Source organism: Octodon degus, unplaced genomic scaffold (genome assembly GCF_000260255.1).
Source record: "Octodon degus isolate 3935 unplaced genomic scaffold, OctDeg1.0 scaffold00005, whole genome shotgun sequence".
NCBI lineage: Eukaryota > Metazoa > Chordata > Mammalia > Rodentia > Octodontidae > Octodon > Octodon degus.
This window is the reverse complement of record NW_004524581.1, coordinates 10,974,817-10,999,072: the sequence shown is the minus strand read 5'-3', so window position 1 is coordinate 10,999,072 and position 24,256 is coordinate 10,974,817. Positions and strand designations below refer to the sequence as shown.

Below are 24,256 nucleotides of genomic sequence, written 5' to 3'. Positions count from 1 at the left end.
ATTACCAAGTAGGGACAATTTCTCAGCACACACCGGGGGTTTCTTGGAGCACCAGCTCCTCTCCATGGGAATGCACAGGTGTGCATACAGGTGTGCAGCCTTCACATGAGCAGGGTCAGGTGCGGCTGGGTTTCCTGTGGGCAGCACATATTGGTTCCAGGAGCACAACTCTGAGTCCGATCCCCAACTTTGAATCTAGACTTTTTGTTTTGTTTTGTTTTTGTTTTTGTTTTTTTCAGTACCAGGGATTGAACTCAGGACCCTGCGCTTGCCAGGCAAGCGCTTATTCTACTGAGCTATCTCCCCAGCCCGCATCTAGGTCTTTCTACTGGGAGACCTGACATATGTTATAAAACCTCTTTTGGGCTCAGTTTCCTCATCTGCAAAATGGAGCTACTAACAGCACTACCTCCTAGCATTCTTGTGAGAAGGAATCATGTAAGATAAAGCATAAAAAAGTAATGTTTCTTGCTGGGCCAGGTATGTGGCAGGACTAAGCAGACAAACAGTCCTGATAATTATTTCAGAAATAAAATATCCTAACAGGCAGGGTGAGGTGAGTCCCATTGAAAAGGGAATGACATTAGAAACAGTGTAAATTGCCAGTCAGTCTCTCCACCATAAATTTGAACAATTTGGCCCCTTAAAAATCAGAAAGAAGCAGGGCATAGTGGAGCATGGCCCTGAAGAGGAAGGCAGGAAGATCACCCATCAAAGCAACCTGGGCTGCATGGAAAGACCGTCTCTCTGACAAAATGAAACAAAATAAACAAGAATTCAGAAAGGAAACATCTTTGACTGATTCCTGGCTGATGCAGTCTGGCAAAAGAAGCGGTAGGGCCTCGAGACCCTCGCTGGGTCTCCTGTGTGAGAAGGGGGGTGGGGCTAAGAGGGGCAGAGGAGCCCTAAACAAGGCCAGTTCCGACGTGTCCCCAAGCTGGGATGGCCGCTGGGCAGCACCTGGAAGGAAGTTTGCAGATGAGCATGTCCAATTTCCCCATTTTACAGATGAGAAGCGTAAGCCCACAGAGGGTGTGTGTCCTGCTCCAGGCCACGCAGCTGTTTCCTAGCGCCGCTATGACTGGAAATCAGATGCCTGGACTCCTGAGAGGCCCTTTTCACCCCACCCGCCCTCCTTCTAAGTAAAGCTGCTCTTTCTACAGGCCACTCTGCTCATGGGATGGATTTAGGCAGCCACATTCCTACCCAGCAACCTCAGACCCAGGCGCATCTGATTGGACCAGGACTTATCACCTGACCCAAGCGGGCCAATGAGACGGGGCTTTGCAAATTAAACCAAAATTTGCTGTGGGAATCTGAAAGATCTTTGGTATCCAGTTAGAGTTGGAGTGGGCACCATGACAGTCTGAGAGAAGCAGCTGTGAGCAGGCAAAAATAGTTTCACAGCCAGGGGAATGGCACAGAGAGGGTGAGGGGCTGAGGGGGGCCTGCTCTTGGGCTTCCTCTTCTGCTCTTGGTGCACCGTGTGACACGACCTATGCTGGCCTTCCTGTGTGCAGCTCTGGTATCCACAGCCTCCCAGGGGTCGCGGCTCCTGGCTCCCACATGATGATACCCCCAGAACATGCCTGACCCTTGGGCAAGGATTCCTCATTCCCACAGCTCTACCCCAGGCTCACCCACCCCACCTGCTGGGATTCTGCCCTTTTGACACCCCAGCATGGCTGCAGAAAGAAAGCTCCAGGCCAACCTTTGCAACTACTAATGGGGTCGCAGTGCCTGCCAAACAGGAGCCTGGGAAGCAGTTCGCGGGAAGAAGAAAACAGCCTGGGTAGAAGTGAATACTTGCCTCTTCCTGTGAAGTGACCCCAGGTACTCTTTAATATGCAGATCCATGTGGGCCACTGGTAATGATCAGCATTTGCATGGGTGGGGGACAGCCTGATCATGGACTCTCAGCCTGCAGAGATGGGTGGGCGGACATCAGCCCCTTCTAGGCCTTCACACCTGCAGGTCTGTCCCTCTCGGGGCGGCCAGCGCCCCTGCCTCTCCCAGTTCCCACTTAAGCTCCCCATCACCCCTGATGGACCCGCTGTAAATGGGCCGCCCTGTGCAATTCAGAGACAAATAAATCTTTTTGCTGCTCCTTGGGGTGACAAGGGAATAGACTCTGGGAAAGTTCTGCCGTGCAAGGGATCTTGTTCCTTAATAATAATGATAAATAGCTCACTTCTCCCGGGCAGTGTGAGTCACATTACACTACGGGCTCCTCCAGAGGAGGCTCGGGGTGCTCAGTGGAACGGGGTGGGGACACGAGGTGCCCGGAGGAAGAGAGGCAGGAGAACACAGAGACGGGGACAGCGGTCAAGGAAGAAGGAGGGGTGGGGTGGCGGGGAGAGGGAGGGGGAGAACAGAGGAGACTAGGACAAGCAGACTGGGAAGCATGAAGGGGACAAATGTGGGGGCCAAAGGGACAATACAAGTGAAGGGGTAGAGAATCTTCAAGAGAGAGGGGCTGGGCTGGGTGATAGGAGCTAAGAGAAGGGGGAAGAAGAGATGTCAGACAGGGCAAGTTGTCAACTGAGGGAAAGAAGTGCCAAGATCAAGTAGGAAAGGAGAGGCAGACAGGCAGAGAAAAGCGACAGCACACCCTGTCATATTCACGGTGGACCCTCCCAGTTAAATTAATTCTGTACCCTTGACCAAACCCAGCTAAAGCCTGAAGCGTCTCCGCCATAGGTGCTATCTCTAAAGGCGTTATTAATATTTATGAAATGCTTGCTAGATGTGGCCACAGTCTTTAATATCTTATTATAGAGCCTGTTATAAAATGCATTAGTAATAAATTCCTGACAGATGGAGTTCTGACAAGGTGCCGGCACCTCACTGGATCAGAACCGGGAACAGACACTCCTAGGTATTGCTCAGAGGCTCACAGCTTTCCCCAAGGCGGGTGGCTAGTGGCTGTCCCCACGGACGCAGCCCCTCCTGCCTCCTCAGGCTCTGGACTGCAGGTTTGTACGTATCTTACCTCATCGCTTCTTATTCCCAGATGGAGGAACTAGAAGTTCAGAGAGACAAGCAACTTGTCGAGAGCCACAAAGCTTGTAAGTAGCGACACTGAGCTCATATTCGGTCCCTCCTGGTCCTAGGCCTCAGGCCCAGCTAGAGAGGGGTCTCTTGAGTTGTGCGGATTAGGGAAGCCGGTGTGGACAGGAGCTTCGGCTCACAAGGAATTTTGGAAGGAAGGGAGATCTTAAAATCACCCACTTTCACTGAGAATACAGGCACGGGTTCTTGTACAAGGAAGAGCAGAAACCAGAGCTTTCTGAGCAAGGCCTCCCTTGGCAAGGGGGGAGCACACGTGTTTGGGCTCGACCAAATGCCAGGGAAGATGCTTTTCACGGTGACTCCAGGGGCCACGGTGCCTTGGCCGGTGTCAGCCTGAGGTTTCAGCTGGTTCCAAGGCGTTCCAGCTGTGGGAAACTGTGCAGGAGGTGAAGATGCACCTACGGAAGATGCAGGCAGCGTTTCTGTCTGGAAGAGCAGAGAAGACATGTACGGGCACCACTGGAGAACACAGAGTGGTGTCCGTGTTGGGAACCCTGCAAGGAGGACGAGGCCCTGGGATGGCGGCCTCAGGCCCCACTCCAACCCTGCGTAGGACACACTTCTGTGTGCACAATCCCAGAAGAAGGGACAGACACAACTTCACAGCGTCTCTCCCCTAAATGTGGACCTCCTCTCTTTCAGATGATAGGCTGGGCTCTAAAAGGTGCCAGGTTGGCTCTCAGAGCCCATGCAGGCTGCCTGGCAGAGGTGCCAGACCCGTGGGCAGAAGCCCCAAAGGGCTGTGGTATACTTCACTAGAAGCCTGGGGGGCTGGCCTCTCCAGCTGCTGGGCCTCCACTGCAGCAGCTTGGCTTCCCTCCACCCGAGTCCCTCCCCCTTTGCGGTGATTTTCAGAACCACTAGGACACATTTGTCCAAAAGCTCACCTAGCGCCCACCTGACTCCTGACTGGGCCAGACTGACCTGCGGGAGGGGCCCTGGACTCCTGCTACCCCCACCTTGCTGCTCACTCTTCATCCTTCCCTTCCTGTTTGTTCCTCTCTCTCTGGCTGCTTCTTCCCTTCTAGCATGGTCACTTGTCCATAGTCGGTGTTCGATAAATGTTATAAAAGAATGGGAACTTTCCAGTAAACACAGCAGACTGAACACATCCATTTATTTCTGGGTTTGTCCAAACCTTTCACCAAAATGACAATAAGGGAATTAAAAATGCATAAATCCACAAGGGCGAAAAGAACAAGAGAAGAGACAACAGCAGATGAGAAACATCAACAAAATTCTGGAAGGTGGAAACAGACGGGCCTGTTAACCTGCTGCAGGGACAAGGAGGCTGAGGCTGAGGCTGCAGCTGCGGCTAAGGCCTGCCTCGCACAGCCCAGAAAAGCCCAGGACATGAAGACACCAGGTCCAGGGCAGGGCAGGGCTGACAGTGGGAAGACTGGCTGGAAGTCTTTACAAAAGGGAGGTGGAGTCTCAAGCTCCTCCTCAACTCCTGCAGAAGACAGAAGGTTCCTTTGCATAGGGGCTGGGTTCAGCAGGATCTGGACTCCAGGCTGGGCGGTGGACCAGCCCTGCACATAGAGACATAAATAAAGTGTAGCCTTGCAACTTTGCACCCCTCCCAGCCACACCAGGCACTTCAACCATTGAGCCCCTGGAAGACCAAGAGTCTAGCAGGATATGTGCAAGAGAAAACCCAAATAGTAACAGGTTGGGGTTCCCTCAAAGGACCAGCCAGGTCTTTACCCAGTCACCCCCAAATGAAGCCTCTGGTTGACAAGCAGTCCTCATTTTACCTGCTCCAAACACACACAGGATATAAGCCAGCAGCTAAATGTGAAGTTGGTCTTACAGGTGACGAGACGACTAAGGCTCACTTCCACTGGGGAAGAGGTTTCAGTGTGAGAAGAAAACCAGGGCCTCTAACACTGTGACAGCAGGACAGTTTCCTTGAAAGAGGAACACCCCAGAGGAGGAAGGGCCCAGCTGAAAGAAAAAACTCAACAGATGGCTTGGGAAATGAATTCCTTTGAAGTACAACAAAGTCACAGATGAACATGGAGGAGAAAAGAAAATCAGAACAGTTCAGAAAGACCCAATACTCAATGAACAGGGAGGAATGATCCACAAAATAACATTTAAAGCCATAGTCTCACATTGAAAGAGATCACCAGGGGTTTATGAGCTCGAACCACACAGAGGCATAAAACCACGACATCTTGAAACATTGAATATGTAAGAAAACATCCTAGAGACTTTTAGAGGGAAAACAGAAGGCCACATACAAATGATCAGGAGTCAAGATGACATCAAAGGTTTGGGGAGATAGCTTAGAGGTCTGAGTGCCTGCCTAGCAAGCACAAGGACCTGGGATCAATCCCCAGTACTGCACACTGTGCGGGACCCTGGGACTGGGCGTGGTGGCGCACGCCTGTAATCCCAGCACTGGGGAGGCTGAGACAGGAGTATCCCTAAAATGTCCAAGCTGTGTAGTGAGGCCCTTTACCAAATAAAGACGTAAAAGATAAAAAAGATGCCATCAAAATTCTTAATAGCAACATTATATACTGAAACACAAAGAAGGAAATAATTTTACATTATGAGGAAAATGATTTCTATTTCAGACTTCTATACCCAGACAAACGATCAACAAATACAGCATAGAACATAGTTTTCAGAGAAGTGAGAATAAAATTTTTCCCATGAACCCTTTTCCTGGAAATTACTGAAGGGTATACTCCAGCAAAATGACAATATTGAGAATACAAATTAACGAAGACGAAAACACATAACCCAAGGCACAGGGGATGCAATACAGAAGCAAGGCAAAGAAATTCTCAGAGTGACTCCTCTTTCCCCACGTGCACACCACATTGAGCTTTCGCCACTTAACCTTCAAGCAAATCAGAGACCCACTCACCCGGACTGAGGCAGGAGGACGGGTCCTCCAGAGACAATACAGCCAAGAAAAATACAAACCAATGTTTTAAAAAAATCATACACTCTTAACCTACGAAGAAGAGGTATTTAGTTATTCCAGAATATTTAGAGATGGGTAAGCGACAGTTTCAAAGAACAGTAAGCAAACAAAAAAGAGATTATTAATTCTAGGGAAAACAGAAGAGGAAATATAATTATAATATATATGCTAAGTGCTATTTTAGCTAAAAGGAGGGATACAATTATGTTTGGAGGAAGGGCAGGGATCGCTCAGAGCAGCGTGGGTACACGTGCGCAGGGAGACGAGGTGGGAGGGCTGCGCCTGCGCAGTCTCATTCTTCGCCGTGGGAAAGCCTACCCATAATGTTGAAAGCTGTACGATTTGTAAGCATGTGATGCAGGGTTAGATGAGTGCCAGACACTGAAGGAGGCTGTCTCAGGGCGGGAACGGATGGAGCAGGGCCAAGCTGTACCATCAGACTTCTAAACTCATACATACGTTACTTTGATAAAAATTAATAGAAAAGTGAAGACCAATGTATATCCCTGTGGCTGGACATCTGAGTGGCCTCCTAACTTCCAGCCTGGCCCCTTGTAACAACAGGTCCTGGACAGCCACTGCCCGCAGTACTCAACCCTCATTTCATCCTCAGTTTCATTCTCAAACACCAACCCTGGCTCTGATTTCACCTCTGTGGCAACACCTCCAGACCCGGACGTCCCAAGAGTGATCAGGCATTCTGTCTCCATGTTCACAGCGCCCCTCATCTCTGCCCAGAGCGGTCTACACACCAGCCTCATCTCTGGCCCTTTTCACAAGGTATTTCCATCTTTCCCACCTCATTGCCTCTGGTACTCCTCGGGTCAGATGTCACCTCCCTCTGTGGGAGAAGCTTTTGCGCCGCCCCCCCCCCATTTCCTGGCACGCTGGATGTGGGGGGCTGCTGCAGCCCCAGCAGACGGGTGTGTGGAGCTTCCTCCCTTCTGCTCAGAGATGTGTTCTGTTGCCAGGAGTGACACTTGGGTGGGAAATGCTCCCAGCCCCTTCCCCATTCAGACCAAGGTGATGCAGAGTGATTTTCCATGTCTCCACTCCAGCTCACCAATGGCAGCCGAGTCTGGAAATCTCCCTCAGCCGTCTTGGCACGGCTCGCACCATCTCATCTGCTGGCCAGCAAATGTAGTGGGAGCACTGGGTGGCACAGGGCACTAGGCACCAGGGACAGCACACAGCTGGCAGACCTGTCCGGCAGCAGGCTGTGGTCACATGCAAACAAAGGATCTGATGGCCGTGCAGCTCCACGACAAGCTACTTTCAATGCCAAGCGTAACCCCCTCCCTCCCACCTTCTGTAGGGGGTGACAAAAGTAGCTGAGAAAGCAGGCAGGAAGTGGGGAGTCCAGTCCTTGGCTGACCAGATTCACATCCTCTCACTTGTGTCCCAACCTAGTCAAGTAGTCTGATTGGCTGCTGGGAGTGTCATCTTGTCCAACCAGCTTCTGATTTCCAAGGAAGAGGGATCCAATGGGTGACTATTAACTGCTCATCCTTTTTTTTTTTGCAGAACCAGAACTGTGGACTGGGAGCAGGGGAGATAGTTCAGTAGAAGTGCTTGCCTGGCGCCTGAGTTCAATCCCAGGTTCCACCAAAAAAAAAAAAAAAAAAAAAAAAAGAGGAACTGGGGATTGAACTCAGGCCCTTGCACTTGCCAGGCAAAGCAAGCGCTTATTCTACTGAGCCATCTCCCTGGCCCCGACTATTAATTTCAAACCCATTGGTCCAACTAGGAAAAATCCAGACATAACCATCCCCAGCTCTAGTTCATATCCTGGCACTGTGGGTGTCCCTGGGATATCAGCTGCCTCAGTTCTACCATCCAGGATATGGGCACAGTAATGCCCAACCTGCCTTCTGCACAGAGCTGGGGTAGAGATAAATGACCTAATACAGGCTCATTAGTTTAGAATCTTTACACCAAACACTTGAAATCTGAAATGGTACATTTATGTGGTTATCCCAAAATTATCCAAATATTCCAAAATCTGAAATATTTCTGGTCCAAACCATTTTGGATACGGTATACTCAACCCGATAGTGGGAAAACACATTCAGAAAACAAAGGTTAGAAAGGAAATGTTCGCATCCTCCTGCAGTGGCAGAAATTCCCAAGAAAAGAATCCAGGGAGAAGGGCATAACCTATGGCAGAATTGTCTTAAAAAAAAAAAAAAAAAAAAAAACAAAAAACAAAAAACAAAAAACCGCCTCTAGCTGCCATCTTGGGTCCCCGCGTGTGTGCGCCTAATCTCAGCTGGTCCGCCCGAGACGCCCTGAGCACCAGCCCTAGTCCCCCATGCTGCCCCATATCCACTCCAACAAGATGAAAGAAACTATCATGAACCAGGAAAAACTCGCCAAACTGCAGGCACAAGTGCGCATTGGTGGGAAAGGAACTGCTTGCAGAAAGAAGGTGGTTCATAGAAGGGCCACCGCAGATGATAAAAAACTTCAGTTCTCATTAAAGAAGTTAGGGGTAAACAATAACTCTGGTATTGAAGAGGTGAATATGTTTACAAACCAGGGAACAGTTATCCACCTCAAGAACCCAAAAGTTCAGGCTTCTCTGGCAGCCAACACTTTCACCATCACAGGCCATGCTGAGACGAAACAACTGACAGAAATGCTACCCAGCACCTTGAACCAGCTTGGTGCAGACAGTCTGACTAGCTTAAGGAGACTGGCTGAAGCTCTGCCCACACAATCTGTGGATGGAAAAGCACCGCTTGCTACTGGAGAAGAGGATGATGATGAGGTTCCAGATCTTGTGGAGAATTTTGATGAGGCTTCTAAGAATGAGGCAAACTGAACTAAGTCAGCTTCTGAAAAAGATCAAACTTGGAAGAAATTACTGGGAGCTGCTATTTTATATTGACTGCTGTTTAAAATTGTTTTTGTTTATGGATCTGATAAAATCTAGATCTCTAATATTTTTTAAGCCCAAGCCCCTTGGACACTGCAGCTCTTTTCAGTTTTTGCTTACATACAATTCATTCTTTGCAGCCAATTAAGCTGGAGAAGCCTGGGAATAAAGTTTGAAACACATTAAAAAAAAAAAAAATAGCCTGGGTCAGCTGCACACAAGACACTGTCCTGAACCCTGGGACGCGGGGTCTAGGGCATGAGGGGGGTCCTGTAAAGGGCAACTGATGGATGGATGGTGCCTCTCTTAAAAAAAGGCTTTCATGGGTCTAGAGTAACAGCAGCAGTTCACGTCTACTGAGGACTGCCGCGTGTCAGGTCCTGTTGGAAATGCCTAAGACCATTATTTTGTACCATTCACATAGTGACCTGTGAAGTAGGCAGTGTTCCTACCCTGTCTTCAAGGCCAGGAGCAAGGGGCAGCCCAGGTGACCTTGAGAAGCTGGGTCCTGTCATCCCAGCTAAATGCTAGGGACCACTAACCACAGCTAGGCGTGCTGCCTGGTGATGTGGGCTATCCATGGGCTCCAATTCAGAGGTGACAGGTGTCAGGGGTCTTCAGGAAAGTGCTGGAAGGGGAGGAGCCAGTTCAGACCTGTCAGGCTCTCTCCTTGCTTTCGAACACGTTTAGGGAGCAACACCGCGGGAGACCATGCCGGTCGCACTCATTTTCTTCATCTTCCCAACAGCAAAACTGGTGCTCAAGTGAAGCAAGACAGACGTAAGGGGAGCTGTGAGGGAGCAAAGCCACCAGGGAACCTGTGGCTGGCATCCCGGTTGCACCCCTTATGTGCTACATGACTACAGAGAAGCTAGGCAGCCTCTCTGAGCCTCAGTCTCCTGACAGTGAGATGGACACAACAGGAGAACCTGCCCCATTGGGTTATTTTATGAGGCATAATAGGTGCTCAACAAACTTTAGGTTCTATGGCCACGCTCTTCCCTCAGGAGGCAGGTATAAGGGTTAAGGGTACAAATGTGGACAGACAAAGGTTGGTAAACTGTGTGGCCTGCAGTGGGAGGTCCAGAATGATGGCCAGTAGCTCCGAAGGCTGAAGTCACTGCTCTGCTTCAGGGCACCTGCTGGGTGGTGAGGGACCCCCACCTCCATCCCCAAGGCACTCTGTCTCCCAGCCCCCACACTCATTCACTCCCTCTCACCATGATGAATCATGTTAAATAAAATGAATATGGAAATCTCCTTAGGGCGGGCCTTACATCCTCAGGAAGCTGCTGCTAATAAATGAATTCTGAATTGGGAGACAGCTCAAGCAATGCAACTTCTCTGCTGGCCCTCCTCCCCAGTCCCTCGGGCTCCTCCCACCCTTGTTCCTCTTGTCCCCAGCCCTGGGTAGACTGTGGAGGAGAAGGGCTGGTGAAGAAGCAGGCCCAGGGTGTTTCCATCTCTCCCAAGCCCTGCTTCCCCAGGGCTGCTGCTGCTCCGTACCATGCCGGCCCTTCAGGCACTGTGATAAGTGGAATGTGTCACTTGGTGCCCAGGGGGCTAACAGGGCTGGCAAAGTCGGAGAAGGCTTCAGATACAGCTATAGGACAGAAGAGGGGCTTGGTGAGGACTGGGAGACAGGGGCCTGGCTGAGCCCGGGACCTGGACCTGGTCGCAGAAGAGAAGCAGGGAGACCCATGGGGCCTGGGGCTTGGGAAAATAAGCCTCAGTAGGTGGCCAAAGGCAGGATTGACAGGAAAAAGTCAAGAGCTGGCAGTGTGGTGGTTGGCTCCCCTGGGACATGATGGAGTCAGCACCAAAGGGACTTATAAAGAGGAGCCTTGCTGAGCCCGAGACAAGTGTGGCGGCACATGTCTGTCATCCCAGAACTCTGGGAGGCCGAGGCTGAAGGACTGTAAAGTGTAGCCTACCCTGGGCAACTCAGTGAGACTCTATCTTAAACTAAAAACTCTTCTTAAAAAGGGGATGGGGATGTAGCTCCGTGTGAGGACCTTGGGTTCGATCCCGATCCCCAGTGCCCTCCCCAAAGAAAGCCCCAGGGCCAGGCCACTGCCAGCCTCAGCATTTCTCATACTCCCAGAGGAACTGTCATCTCCAACCAGGGAGGGCAAGCACCACCTTGTCACCGAGTCCACAGGACAGACAGAAAAGCTGAGAGCCCAAGGCACCCCCAGGATCTGGCTGTGCTCACTCAGATGGTCACAGTTCCAGACTGCATATGCCCACCCACTTCTGTGCTTCCTCCGTGGAGCCTCCCACCTCGTCCCTGAGGATGGAAGAAAGGTTCCCAACCATGTGCCTCTCAGCTCCTACGGCAGCAGTGTGGGGAGCCCTGGGCCCGACAACAGAGGAGGACTGAGGTCGGTGTGGCTCCTGCGTTAGCTCCTCAGATCCTTGTCTGTGCAGCAGAGGTGCCAAGTACACGATCTCCACGTAAGAACTGTAAGTTCTTTCTGAAATCTAGCCTGAGGCTGTCCTGCTGCAAAGCCAGCTCTGTGGCTATCTTCAGAGTATACAGGAGCAGCACATTCTGAAGTGAAAATCAGTAAGCTCATTCTCTCTCCCTTTCCTTTGCTTCAGAGCCTGGCTGTCCACCAAAATGCACGCTACCATCGTGGTTAAAATACCCTGCATCAGTCACAGGTGCTTGTCCTGTGCCAGGGCCCAGAGCATGGCCTGGGCACCAGGACCCTCAGCCAGAGGAGGGCGTTCTGAGGAGGGTGAGGGCTTCATGGGCCAGGAACCCAGAGGCCTCTGATATCCCGGCCCCGCAAGGGCAGCAGGAACCCCAAGCACCAGTGGGACAATTCCAGGTCCCTGTCTTGCTCCCCTACTTCACTTTTGTGTGGCCTGGGCAAATGCTCAAGCTCAGCGAGTCTGTTTCCTCACCTGTGAGGTCCTTCGACATTGAGCCCAGAACCTGGCCTTCAGGAGCGGGGGGCACTTGCCATCCTTGTGACCTGCTTCATTATGGCCAGGTAAGGCAACCTCACATCTTGAAGCCTAGGTGGGGATGCCCCATGGAGCTGCACCCACCCGAGAAGACCACCTTGGAAGAAGAAGATGCCAGCTGTGCTGTCCTTCAAAACTGTCCCGAGATGGAGCTGAGGCTCCTCACAGGGACCCCGGCAGGGCAGGGTCCAGTTCCTTGGTCCGTTATGCTTGACCGATCAAGGTCTACTGAGCGCAACTCCAGCTTAAGGGACACCCTAAGTCTGGCACATGCAGACTGTAACCATCAGCCTGGCCGCTAGAAAAGATGGCGACCAGAATCTCAGATGCCCCCTGCTGGAGGAGTGAGGGCCTTAGGGTAGCCACAGCTTCATCACTCAAAACCAGACTTGACCAAAACACAAATCAGCCTCTCTCTAAACCTAGCAGCAGCACCCGGACCAGGAGGCTCCTTGTGGGTCAAGGTGATGACCAGCTGGGTAGGAAGCTCCAACTACACACCCAACCGCCGCTGCTGGTTTCCAGGGCAATGGCTTTTCTGCCCCTCCCCCTCTGGGTCCAGGCAGCTGGGGGGCCCACTGGCCTTCCCCCAGAAGGCAGGGGAAACAAGGTAGGAATTGCAAATGCCTTTCATTAAGCAGGGTGCTAACACCATGAATTACAAATGAAGCCCTGATGAAGAGGACCCTGGCAGTCTCACCTCCGTTTGATATTAATTGGGCGACACTTTGTTTTAATGGTACATTAATTAATGTGGAATTTCGACGGAAGTCCGCATGACACTCACATTAATACAAATGAATTCATTACCGTCGGTGTTATTACAAGAAATGACAAATAAATCTGTAACAGTGGGACCCTTCAAATAATAATCACGAATCATTAGGTTTGCCGCTCGTTTGTATTGTAGCTTGCAAATATGTATATGTTTTCTGCTCTGACTACTGAGCCTTTGGATCTTTCTTGGCTGGGGGGGTGCAGCTGGTGGTGGAGGAAGAAGCTTCCTCCACACTGCTCGGCTTCCACTTTTCCTCCCTCAGAGCCTCCCAGACACAGAGACCCCCATATTAGGTGCATGACTGAGGTTGGTCCTCCCAAAGCATCCACAAATAGCAAGACTATTTTTGCTTCTCTGGAGCAATAAGCAAGATCCTAAGAGACCATCTTGGAAGAAAGCAGAAGACTGGCCTGAAGGACTGAGATGGGTATACATTCAAAAGTGATTGGCACACAGGCCGCTTTCCCCGTTCTGCTCAGGGCAGGCAGTGCTAATCAATCCCAGTGAACTGTCCAGATTTAGTTTCAGGATTCCTGACCCAGCACACTGAAGCAGCTTCTATGTGGTTGGTCTGTGATGTGAAAGCTGTTGGGGTCCTTTTTTGGAGGTCTTCCCAGGGAGGACTTTAAAATAGGACCCTGTCCCTCCTGATGGGGATACCCAAGAGCAGTTCTACTTAGCAGCCAGGAGATGGATGAAAGGACTTCTCTGGGGCCCCTGCAACCCAAACTCCACGACTCAGTCAAACCTCTCCAGGCCTGCAAGAACCGACCAATCCTTTACTCACAGCAGCTTTCTGGCCTTTGGCCAACAGATGACAACTTGGAAACCTAAGCAGTTTGCTCTCCCTGGAGCTTCTGCAGTATGACCCACATGGTGGGCCCTGCCCTCTAACTGGTCCAAGGAGTCCTCCTCGCTGGGCCAACACCTTGGCCATCAGCTGCCGCTCCAGAGGCTGGGTCTTAGCTGAGAGAGGGGCTGCAGCCTGCAGCTGGGCCTTGGGGCCCAGCCCCCTCTCCCATTGCCTGCTCCTCATTCACTCTGATGCTGAATGAACCAATTAATCACCTGACACTGTTAACTGTACTAATTACCCTCGCTCTTGAAACTTGTGGAACAATTATTTACTGTCTCTGCCTCACGAGCTATCAATTATGGTGACTGCAGGCAGGATGTCACTTCTGTGGAGCCAAGACGGAGGTCTAGTCAGGCTCGTAGCTGGCTTCTCAAGAGCTCTTGGAGGGTTTGGCTTCAGCTCAGGCTACTTCCTGATGTGGCAAAGCCAGTGGCCTATGCATAGGAACAGGCACTGCAGCCTAATAACTGATTCTAAACTAAGTCTTTATCATATAAAAGTAGTTCCCCAGACAACGAAATGAGACCCCAAGGTACTAAGCTGGGACAAAACCTCTTCCTCTTCCCTGTGTACATGTACTACCTCCTTAGCAGGGGTTGGCATCATGCCCCCAGAGACCTGTGGGAGGGCAACATGTTCACACTATTTTCCTCCTGGGTCCCCAAGACGAGGGTCTGTAGGGCTTTGCCGGCCCGCTACAGCGCCTGTCCTTGTGTCCTATACTTGGAGAGGTGCTGGTGCCTCTGGCCAGGATCTCTGATGAATGCAGGAAGGGAAGACAAAGAAGACACATATAGAAAGAACTTTAAGCCCACCTGGACCTTGAGATATTCCTGTTCTCTGGGGCTGCTGGCTTTACAGCAGCGACCCACAAACCACCTACCACCCCACACTTATGCAAGGACACTCCTCCACTTTGCTTTATAACCACGGTCCCTGCCACTGCCTGGTGACTGCGTGTGACGTGAGGTGCAGGGCTGTCGGGCAGGCATGTATTTATTCAGCCACACAGCAGGCTGTGGCTCCCTGTCCCCTTGGCTCCCTCCCCCAGTCCAGACCTCCCACTGCCCCCAGTGCGCATTCCAAACGTCAGGGCAAAAAGCACTTAGAGCCAACTGCTGAGCCCAAATCTATTACCCTGCGGAGAAATGCACTCTGTCACCACTCAGCTGACAGGCTGCAGGCAGGCTGGGGGAGTGGCAGCCAGGCCCTGACAGCCTGCCCTGTGGCCTCTCCTCTGGGCGCAAGTCAGGCATGCCAAGGGGGTTCAGGAACCCCCACCTCCACCAAAGTCCCTGGGTCCCAAACAAGTCACTGACAGCTACACAAGAATGTCTCAAGGATGCCTTGGCCTCAGCACAGCTAAGAACGAACTCCAAATCATGCTGGGAACTGTGGCCCCAGGCCATGAATAGAAGGCTTGCCCTGTGTCTTAGTTACTCTTCTCTCACTTGACACCCAAATTGAAGGAAGGAAAGGTTTATGTAGCTCACAGCTACTGGAGGTTTCAGTCCATACTCAGTTGGCTCCAAGACAGCCTGGCACATGGTAGAAAGCAACCTTTCATGGTTGTTGCAAAGAGCAAAAAAAAGAAAAGAAGGAGTAGCAGCAGCTCCAGTAGCTCGCTTCTCTCCCCTCCTTACACTGTAATGCAAGTTACCTGCCCAGGGCAGGTGCAGCACCCACACCCACAATAATCACAAACTCAAGAAACTGCCAAGACTGCATGAGGCTTTGGAGGACAACTATACACAACATTCAACATAACATTCTGCCCCTGGATCCCCAAAGACTCATGCACATCCCTTTATGCAAAAGCCATTCTAATCCATCTCTATCTAAGAGTTGCCAAAGTCCCAACAGTTTCAGCATTGCTGAAAAGTCCAAGTCCCAAGTCTCTTCCAAAATTCAAGGCAAACTCTCAACTGTGCAACATTCAAAGGCACAAGACAAACATTACCATTCCAAAAGGTACACACAGCAGGATACAAGCATTGGGACCAACACAAGTCCAAAATCCAGCAGGGCAAACAGTAAGTCCTGCAGTTCCATGTGGGACATCCAAAGCAGTCTGCGCTGAGTTGTGAGCTCCTAAGTCCTTACATGGCTTCACCCCTACAGCACTCATGGTTGTAGCTTGCATGGCATCTCTCTTAGGCCAGCTTTGCTCCCTCCTTGCAGTTTCCCTTAGAAGATACACGTTCCTGGCTTTTCCAAACTTTTGGGGATTCCACTGAATAGGCTTTTCACACTGACCTCTCAGGGGCACATTCCCTGGCCTCCCAGGCCTTCTTCTAAAATCTACATGGAAGCCTTCTTAACCTCAGAACTCCTGCATTCTGCATGCGCCTAAAACAATTGCCATGTGGATGATGCCAAGGTCTGCCACCACCTGGAGCACTAGCCAGGTTTTCCTCTCTCTTGGCTGTAAGAGTCAAGTGCCTGGATCTCTGAGCACTCTGACCCTAATTCCTGGGAATAAATTCTCCATGCTGGCACCATTCTGGAACCTGGTGTGGCCACTGCCACCATTCTGGAACATGGGGCTCAGTGGCTTTCCCCTCAAGGCGAGTCCCTGACCTTTGCCGTTCTGAGGCTACAAAGGGCGGAGACCTGTCACCTTGAATGATGCCCTCAGACCATCTTGTCCATTTTCTTGTTTTTTCTCAGCAATGGAAATCCTCTCAGCTCTATCTTTGCAGTCCACAGCTTTACTGGAGATTCCTTTCTGGCCAAACTCACATTTTGAATCCTCCTTTTGGCCTCCTTGCTCTTGATTCTCAACATAAATCTGACTAAAAGCTCCAAATAACAGCCATGCCACCACCCCAGTATTTGGCTGCTTTGAAATATCTTTTGAAAGATCAATCAGTCCGCCATGCTAAAACTCACTCTCAGGCACAGTCACTGGACATGAGCAAAATGCAGACAATTTTTTTGCCCAGTCAAAACAGAAATGATCTGGAGTCTAACAGCCAATGCAGTCCTTCCCAGCAGAAACCTCCCCAGCCTGGTCTTTACAGGCCGGCTTTCCATCAGCCTTCTGGTCTTCTGAGCTCTAATCAGAATCTCCCCTACAGAAAAGCCAAAGCTGATTCAGCTCTCAAGTAGGCAACATCTCCAAACCTTTCCTATCTCTTCCCAAAAGCTAGTAATCTACCTGGTCAGGTTTAGCCAAAGCAGTGACCCCACTCCTGGTACCAAATTCTGTCACAGTTTTTCTTCTCTCGTTGCTGGGATGAATACCCGACACCCAAACTGAAGGAAGGGAAGGTTTATTTAGCTCACAGTAACTGGAGGTTTCAGTCCATACTCAGCTAGCTACAAGGCAGCCTGGCACATGGCAGAGAGCAATCTTTCATGGTGGTGACAAAGAGCAAGAACAGAAAAGGAGGAGTAGCAGCAGCTCAAACAGCTAACTTCTCTTTCCTCCTTACATTGAAATGCAAATTACCTGCCCCAGGGCAGGTGCAGCATCCACACCCACAATAATCAATCACAAACTTCAGAAGCTGCCCCAAGACTGCATGAGGCTTTGGGGGGACAACTATACACAAACCACAACATCCTGGCATCTGGTACTCACCAGAAACCAACCCGGTGGGTGTCTTTTCCCAAAGAGCAGCCTGCTCCTCTCCCTCCCTGTTCACTGTCTTCTCTTTTCTGGATCACCTCAGGACTCATCACTAGGACCCACTTCCTCTCTGGCCCTGTGTTAGGTTGCTATTATGGAACACCAGAAAAATAGGTATTTTATTTAACTCACTGTGCAGAAGCTAAAGTCCAACGTGTGGCAGCCCTATCTACTTAACCTCTGGTGAGGGCCCCATTGGCTGCCAAGTGGCAAAGGAAGTAAGTAGCCCATGTAGGAGGGGACAGCACATGGGGGCACTCACTATAACTCTTGTAGACCAACAGTAGACCCTCCCAAGGGCACCTAATGATCTCTCTCTAGGCTCCTCCTCTTAAAGGTTCCACTTGGTCAACACTGCCACACTGTGGCCCAAGCTTTGGGAAGACACATCTAAGACGACATTTAAATTGCACCAGACTCCTCAGAAGTGGGAGGGGCTCTGTGGCACTCATTTCCAGTTGGGCTGCCAAACCCTGTCCATTTCCTTCAAGAACCCTACCCTGGATTCCAGCAGACCTCAGGGTTGAAGTCAGAGCTCCCTCTGCAGCCTGCGCAGCCTGGCCCAGCATCTTTCTGGCTCCCTCTCCTCTCCTCTCTCTACCTTCCTCCTGCCATCCAGGCCTCCTCCACCCATCACCTCCTTATAGCAGCTGGGGCTTCATGTCCCTGAGTGGCTGCCTGTGCTGTCTATTGGCCAGAACTGTCTCCTCATCTTCACCCCCACTGGGGCCTCCTTCACCTGTTCATGTCAACCAAGCCCCCTGTGACCCTTGCCTCTGTCTGTCCTTGGGCTCCAAGTTCTCTTGGCAATTATATGCCTTTGATTACCACCCGCCTCCCCCACTGCTCTGCAAGCTTCTGTGAAGGGGGTCACTGCTCACTGTGGTCCGTGTATCTGTACAGCCCACCCTGGTGCCAGGTATTACACTGGTATTGGAAAAACATCCTGATTTAAACAAATGATGCCATCTTCTAACCATCTCATCTTCCCATTTAGTAAGATGTTAGCAAGTCCCAGCTCTGAAGTTTCTCCCTTTTATTCATTCAGCAAATACTTCTGAGAGCCTGCTGTGTTTCAGACCCCACTGATAGTGCAGGGACCCCAACAGCTACCTACTCTCACGATGCTCACCTTCTACAAGGGCTGGAGACAGCAGTGACGAGCATCAGGAGGTCTGACCAGAAAGGCGCTGCCATGCACTGGCTCCTGGCTCCTCCTTACCTGAAACCGGCCCGACAGATACGCAGCTGGCTGGGCAGAGTGTTACACATCATGTATGCACATTGGAATATCACACAGTATTCTGTAAGTTTGCACACCTACTATGTGTCAGTTAAAAAAATATTAGTAGAGAACAAAGTCTTCAGATAGAAAAGTGTGAAATCCTACCACACAAGACTCCAAGGCCCTCTGCTTTTGATCTCTCCCAGGCACTTCCTAATAGGTTTTCAATAGTGTGATGGCATTGCAGCAGAGAACAGGCAGAAGGAAAAAGGGAAAGGGGCTTTATTATCTTGGAGGACACCAAGAGGATCTGGGGAGGATAAGGGATTCCCTGAGTTGGAACAAAGAGAGGCTGAGGCTTTTATGACCTTTTGCCAGGGTGGAGTTTGTAGGGGATATTTAGATAGACCTGAGGAGCTGACTGGGGGGGGGTCTTCCCTGAGGCAGCAGGAAAGGTGCAAGGCAACTGCACCCTGGGCTGAGTTGGAGAAGAAGGGGGAAGGTGGTCTCTGGGAAGACAGGCTATTGTTTTAAGGGCTTCAGCCATATTAGATGACCACCATAATAATTCAGCAATTTATACTAAGGCCAGAACCTATCACTTCCCTTGGGTCTTAAGCACCCAACATGCTCTCCTGGCACTGCCTGTCACCCTACAGGTAGACGGTGGCCTTTGCAACAGCTCTGTCCTCACCTCAAGAGTTGCCACCCTAAGGCAGTGTGTGCTCCCCTCCCTGGAGCCTCTGCTCATTTGCCTTCAGAGAGGCCTGCCTTGACCAGAGGCTGGCTTGAGCTCCTGTCTACCTGATGTGTCCTCATGGCCCCGGTCACCTGCAGGCACAGGTTTATGTGTTTCTTGAATGAGTGAAAAAATGGAAACAAACTCGGTGTGTGGTCCCTAAAAGTGTACTAGAACCCTTGGGGGCTCATGTAAAGCTGCCCCTCCCTCCATGTGGAGCAAACAGAAATTGGCTGCCTGCTGACAGTATCCCATCGGGGAACATAATGAACACGCACTGGTGAGGACAACACCAGATGTTCAAAGTGGGAACCTCTGGTCATTAAGGAAACACAGGGGTCAAAGCAAACTTTCTGGGCTGGGGAGATAGCTCAGTGGCATAAGCGCCTGCCTGGGAAGTGCAAGGTCCTGAGTTCAACTCCTGGTAGCAAAAAAAAAAAAAAACGAACCACCCATGGGTAGGGACAGTGTCTGCACACCCCCTTCCTAGCGCTCTTCCCTCTCTACAGCCAGTCTAGTCTCTCCTTGGAAGCTCCCTTTCCCTGTAGCAGGAACTAAAGAGATTAGACAGTCAGCCACTGCTGGGAAGGGCCCAGGCAAGATACAGGGCTCTTTCAAGTCTTATGTCTGGTGCTTTGGGCCTCACGGTGGCTTCTGTGAATGCAAATCTGTCCTTCAACACCACTATGCAGGGTAGAGATTGCTCTTCTGTCCCAGTGCTGTGGCTAGAGGAGGGGCAGTCCTGTCCCTGGCCCCAGGCCAAGTCCAGCTCACACACTGCCCCAGTCCTGAATAGAGCCCAGACCTGAGCGGCAGGCCACCCTGAAATTGAAATCTAGCCATAAAATCACTCCCTAACTGTGGAGAGATTGGAACATCACTTCCTGGGCTCCTAGCCGGCTGAGAAGTCACTGTAAAAGACATGATTCCTTTGAAGGTAGAGGGGGTTAGAAGCTGAGGCCCTAGCTTTGAACTCCAGACAGCTGTGGCCAATGATTTTGGTTTCTCCATGGTACTGGTGGCCTCTGCTCCACATCTGACTGTGGGTGGGGAGCTTGGGGAGCGCTGTGCACCTCAGGACAATGAGGCACCTGGGGCCCCTAGGCTGGTGTGTACACACCACTCCTCTGTCCATCCTGGTCGTGAACAGGTTAACCTAAGTGCCAGCATTCGGTGGGCGCGGGCCAGCTTTGCTCATAGCTCTGATTGCCGCCTGCCCATCCAGCCCCCAGTCCCAGTGCCTCCTCCACTCTGCCCTCCTACTGTAGGCTGGGGTGATTGGGAACCCCTCCTGCTCAGGCTGATTAGGCCTGATTTCACCGGCCCACTCCCAACCTCTGGAACCTTCCCCTGTTATTAAAGTTGTTTTCCGTCCACTTTCTCGGTCCACTGGATGAGGTGAGTTTATTCGATTTGATTTCTCTCCCACCTCCCTTTTTTCCCACTCTCCTCCACCTTGCCCATGTTTCTGCCAGTCATACAGCCTAGAATTCGGTTCAAAAAAAGAAAGAAAATTAACTTCTAACCCCAGAGTAAAAATAGCTATAATAAAGCCAAGTGACTGCTAAAAGCCTCGTCTAATGTAACTCTGATTAAAAGCTGAGACCTTCCTCCTCCCCACCACTCCCAGCCCGCAGGGGCAGGGCTGGCCCTTTAAAGCAGTGGCCAGTTGCAAGGATGGGCGACTCAGCCAGCTCTCATCTCCAATTTGCTTTTCTCACCTTTTTTTTCTTCCTCACAGGCTTTGTTTCACAAGTTGGGCTGCCTCTTCAGGGCTCAGAGATGCGCTGGCTCACTGTCACCCTGCCCACCAACACTCAGCCACTCTGAGAGAACCAAGTCACTAAAAACCAGTGGCTCCCAACACCCCTGAGACCCCCAGCCCTACATGGAGGCACAACTCATGCAGACTCTGAGCCCCTGTGGGGCCTGACAGTAATCACAGCGCCCTCTGGCCTCTATTTGCACATCTGTCAAATGGAAAGAGAACTTTTTCCAGGGTGGCCTGAAGAACCATATGCACTTGTGTAAAATTCAGGCTGGAGGTGAAAGGGAAGATAGCCACTTCTGCCCTGCCTGCTCATATGTTCTAACCAGGAGGAGCTGGGCACTGGAACAGAAAATCACCCAGTGTGTGTCCCCCCGCCCCCGCATGGGCAGCACTGTGGGCCCGTAGGTCTCTGGAGACACCACTGCCAAGATCATCCTCGGGTGCTATTATGGCTTGAGTCTAGGTATCCCCCTAAAGCCTCATGTAGTCAGCGGGGCAACTTCTAGAGTTTGTGATTAATTCATGATTCAATGTGGGTGGGGATTAAGGGTGTGAGAGCTACCCCTGCCCTGTGGTGGGTGAGCTGCCTTACAGTGTGAGGGAGGGACAGAGCCTGCCTGGAAGGCACAGCTGCTGCCCAGTCCTCTGCGCTTTGCCGTTTCCCATGAACTGCTGCCCTCTGCCATGTGCCGCTCCGACTTGGAGCCAGCTGCGTATGGACTGAAACCTCCACTGACTGAGCTAATGAAACCTTTCCTTCCTTAATTCTGGGAGTTGGATATTTTGTCCCAGCAACTAGAGAAAAGTAACTAAGACAGGCACCATGACAGTAAAGGGATGTCTTCAAGTCTGTGACAGCAATGTTCCTTCCAGGGCTCTCTGGAAGATGGAGATCTGCAGAGACAGGAGGCCTTAGGGTGATATGCTCTGGACTGCGTTAAGCTGCAGAGGTACAAGCCCTGTCCCCAGGAATCAAGGGCTTTCTCCACCACACATCTGGGGCCAGGTGCTTAGCTCTGGGGGCCTGGTGCCCTTACCTTTAGAAGGTGCTGCTGGATTCTGTGCACCACGCAGTCACAAGTTTGAGACTCGCTCCCCTGGCACAGGAATGAATGTAGAGATCGTAGCCCTCCTGGCCTGGGATGGACCTCACCCACAGGGCACCGCCGACACACTCATACCAACTCCCTTTCCTTATGGCCAGCTTCCAGCTGAGGGGCTGCAGGGCTTACAGAAACCCCCACTGGCCACCCTGCTCAGCGTCACTGGCATCCTCAAAACAGCTGAGCTTACCAAAACCTGCTCTGCTCAAGCCGCTCCTCAGAGGGGCAAGGGGCACCCAAGTGTGGCAGCTTGGAGCCCAGCCCAGTTCAGTCTCATTCACCATTCCTGCCGTCTCTCCCTCAGGGCGCTGGGCTGTGGACGCAGAAGTCTGGTGCTTTTCAATTTCACGCCAGGTATCAGTGGCCCGGCCTTGGCTGGCCTTATCTCCTCAGCCTCCTGCCCAGGTGGGCACCCGCTGAGCTCGGCCTCCCTGCGAAGCCCGGAGCAAGCCTGCTCCAGTGATAAAGACTGACGGGCAAAGGGGCCCTGGAGAGAGACTTCTGCAGCACGGGCAGGGAGGCTGGCCCTGAGTCCTGCTGTAGGCCAGGAATCACTAAGCACATTAAGGCCCTGAAGATGGAGGCCCCAGGGCTGACCATCAGAGTCACCAACAAATCATGATTCTTCTGGGTAAAAGCTCCCTAGGGACTATTTTATCCTTTACCTCAGCCTTCTCATCTCCCATATGAGGAAACTGAGGTTCCAGAGCAAGGAAATAATGTGCCAAAGGTTACACAGGGCCCAGGGAAGCTGGATCCAGGCTCCAGCCTTAGGGCTCAGGTCCTTGGCAGTATCTACTAAGTGATGTCACCTGCCCACACCCAAGTGACACACAGAGGCCCTTCGAGGCCCTTCACGTGCTGGGAGACCTGGAGTCATAATGCCCCTTCCCCTTGCACGTGACCAAGATGTTTCCTTGGAGCCATTGTGTTCCTGTCTGGAAAATGGGGACAGAAAGAGCAACAAGTACAAAAACCCTTATAGGGCTCTGCAGGTCCCAGTCAGGGGCTGGCAAACTGGTCCAGGGCTACCCCTGGCCTCACCTACTTCTGTTCTAAACATTGGCCAAGGTTGGTTACCGCTCTGTCAATCCCCAAGGTTCTACAACTCTGTGTTTACATGTTTAAATGTTTAGGGAAAGATCAAGATTGCATGATGCTTAAAATATAGATATAATTCAAATTTAGGGCCTGTAGTGTACCACTGGGACACAGCAATGCTCACTTGTTTTAATGTCTGTGGCTGTTGTCATGCGACAAGAAAGCTAAGTGGTTGCAACATAAACCACCGGGTCTGCAAAGTCTCAAGTGCTTAATAACTGGCCCCTTGTAGGAAATGTTCGCCAATCCTGATAGGAAAGGCAAGTGGGGCTTTAAACACCAGCACAAGAAGCCAGCCATTGGGGGCCAGGAAAAAACTTTATCCGGTGTGCACCCATAGTTCCAAGAAAACAATGTGGGATGCCAGCCACAACCTCCTGGACCCCTCAGTACTTGTAACAGAGATTACTCCAACTCTGCAGCCTGCCACTTGGAGGCCCACCTCTCACCTGCCCTCCAGCGTGGAGACCCATGCTTGCCTTCCTCAGTTTCTGCCCCTACCAGCTTCCAATGGCCACAGACCCCGGGCTCATAGCCCCGCTGGTGGAGGCTTCAGTGTATGGTCAATAAGCGGGTGGCCGAGGCTGGCGCGGGGGCTGAGAAGAGGAATCAGAGCGGGTAATTGCTGCGTGAAAATGACAGCACAGCAATTTATCCACCCCAAACTGGGCTCTGGCATACCAAGAGGCAGCCTGCGGCTGGGAATCAATACCACCCCGGAGGAGGGATTATTAGGGAGAGAGGGGTTTGGAAAGATCCATAAGAACCTGATGACTGTCTTTCCATGAGGGCCATCAGCTGCATGAGAATTGTGTTTGGGGGCAGGGCACGGGTGGCCTGGGCAGAGAAGGCTGGGCTTGTGGCAGATGTGGGGTCCTCTCAGCACTCACCTTCTGATCACTGAGGGGCATGGTGGGGTGACGCACTGGGGGGGTTAGAAACAGTGGTAGGAACATGAGGGAGACCGATCCCAATAGCACGCACCTACCAGCAAACACATCTTGTCCTCCTCTGCTGTGTCAGGCTGGGCAATCCTTTCCCAGCAGGGCCTTCATCCCCAGCCTAGAACGGTCCCAGGGGATGATAAGTGATCTGCGAGTGTGGGCGTAACTTGGAGAAGCTCCTAAGAGGGTCTTCTCCACCTGTGTCGGGGCCTTCCTCTCCTTTTCCTGTCCACAGGGG

General features: G+C 51.5%; 1 protein-coding gene and 1 pseudogene across 8 annotated transcripts in view; one reads left to right on the top strand and one right to left on the bottom strand.

The window, feature by feature from the left end:
* Cdh23 (cadherin related 23) overlaps positions 1-24,256 on the bottom strand; it is a 373,574-nt gene that overhangs the window by 222,705 nt on the left and 126,613 nt on the right. The gene's annotated exons all lie outside the window — the stretch shown is intronic.
* Positions 8,352-9,075, top strand: LOC101591424 (annotated as a pseudogene). Its single transcript, XR_001117174.1, has one exon. The product of XR_001117174.1 is annotated as a transcription factor BTF3 pseudogene (transcript).